We start from the raw sequence: 2,620 nt of genomic DNA, 5'->3' as shown, positions 1-2,620 counted from the left end.
GCACGTAAGGTGCAGAAGTGTAATATGAGTACAACCGATCTTATTTACTCAACAAATATCATAACTAACCTCGGCAAGATAATAGTGGCAAGAATTATTAATGATACTCGCTAATAACTTGTTCAGTTCATATGTCTCACAAGCACACAACAATAATATTATCAAGTCATAAATCACAAACAAGCCACCTTGGTGCCTAAAGATTACGTAACATACTCTGTTTCAGTAAATATCCAGCATATAGAGAAGATATGCGTCCAATATCATTAAATCATCAGACTTGCATATAGAGAACACATGTGTAAAATACCAGATAATATTTCATCAGTTGCATATAGAGAAGATATGCATGATTAAACAAGTCAAGTGACACGGATTCATATATAGAGAAGATATGTATTGTGTCTCATCCCATCAAGTAAGGTGGCATATATAGAAGATATGCATAAAGGCATGTAGATTCCGGAGCTAGCAAATAGAGAAGAGATGCAACAAAATCACGTATACATCTAAGAAAATTGCAAGTAGAGAAGAAATGCAATAACCACATCAAACACTAGTCAATTTTCCTCATACCGCGTGTACACCATCAAGAGAGAAACATGAGACGGTGACCTTACGGGGGTGGATCCTTATTCACACAGTGCACGGACAACTTTGTGCAAATAATATCAACCATACGGACACCTAACATACCAATAATAACAATCGCATTGACAACTCACATGCCAATAATAATAATATCTCGAATCCGCACGGACAACTTTTGTACTATCATAACTCAACCACACGGACAACTCATGTGCTATCCTAACTCAACCGCACGGACAACTCATGTGCTATCATATTTCAACCGCACGGACAACTCACGTGCTATCATATCTCAACTGCATAGACAACCCACATGCTATCATATCTCAACCGCACGAACAACTCACGTGCTATTAGTCTAATCCATATCACACAGAAAGCGTATATACAAGAATATATGTATATGAACAATAGATATCAATTTTATGCTCATGCAGTAGTATAAGTGACATGCTAAAGTGTATGCATGTGCAAATTGTGCTACCATAGCTCAATCAAGCAATTACATCATGAAAGTAGCAATTATCATGTTTAATCAGGAGATTGATCAATATGTAACCTCAAGCATGATTCAAATAGCTCACAAAGGGGTTCAAACATAAGAAACATAATAGCATGAAGCTTAGCAATCAATTCAAGGTATATCATAGCCTAAACACTACACCCGAGCATGAATAAGTACCCCGGTACACGCACATGGGCTCAACCCCACACATGTGCGCTACCCATAGCCGTAGCCATCACAAATAACTTAGACAACTGGTGTCTCAACCAAGTTTAGGTAAGATACTTACCTCAAACAGCCAAATTGATACTCTAGAAATGCTATTCCACATTAATCGACCTTCGAACGGATCAAATCTAACTAAAAGTAACTCAAAAATATCAAATAATACCATACCAATTAAACCCAAACGATAAAGATCTAATCTTTAATCAAATACTCAAAGTCAACTAAAAAGTCAACCCGGGCCACCTCGGGACTCAACAAAACCCATAAATTCTGACAACCCACTTGAATACAAGTCCAACCATACTGGTTTCATTCAAAACTGACTCCGAATCGATATTCAAAATCTAATTATTCGCTTTAAAAATATTTTGTCAAAAAACTCCCAATTTCTCTTTTAGATTCATAAATCAAATGTCAAAATAAAAAATGGAATCATGTATAATAACCAAACCGGAGTAAAAAATAATTATCCCGATCCAAATTGTGAAAATTTCCTAAAAATCGCCCAAAACTGAGCTCTCAATCTCAAAATGTGATAAAATGAATAAAACCCTCAATTATGATAACTTAGAGAACTGCTCCAAGAGTACCCTTTGCGATCGTGGGACCAGCTTCGCAATCCGAAGCATAAAACTGAACTGCCTTGAAGACCCCTTACGCAAATGTGGCACCAGTCACGCGATCGCGAATAACGATTGACCTATGTGAACGCGCTCACGCAAACGTGTAGGTCAACCAACACGGCCTGGCCAGCCTAACTCAACACTACGCGAACACGTGGTCTCATATACGAACACAAAGGCTTAGAGCCTCAACCACCGCAAACATATATCCATTATAGCGAACATGAAGAAGAACATCTAGCCAGCTCTCAAAACACGACGTGATCGTGCTCCTCTTCCCGCGATCGCGAAGAACACTCTCAGCACCAAAAAATCAGAGAAACTAGCAGTGCAACATGAGAGCAAATGGTCTGAAACTCACCAAGCCACTCGGGACCTCGTCCGAACATACCAATAAGTCACAAAGCATAATACCGACCTACTCGAGGCCTCAAATCACACAAAAAATAACATCAAAATCATGAATCACATCTCAATTCAAGCCTAATGAACCATTTCAAATTTCAAACATACATCGAACACGTCTAACCAACACAGAATCACCTAAAATTTTGCACACAAGTTCCAAATTAGGAACTAGGTGTTCCAATTCAATCCAAAACCTTCCCAAAATAAAACCAATCACTCCCCGCAAGTCAAATAACCAAAATAAACATACAGAAAGCATCAAATA

This window comes from Nicotiana attenuata, unplaced genomic scaffold (genome assembly GCF_001879085.1).
Source record: "Nicotiana attenuata strain UT unplaced genomic scaffold, NIATTr2, whole genome shotgun sequence".
In the NCBI taxonomy this organism is placed as follows: domain Eukaryota; kingdom Viridiplantae; phylum Streptophyta; class Magnoliopsida; order Solanales; family Solanaceae; genus Nicotiana; species Nicotiana attenuata.
This window is presented reverse-complemented; position numbering follows the sequence as displayed.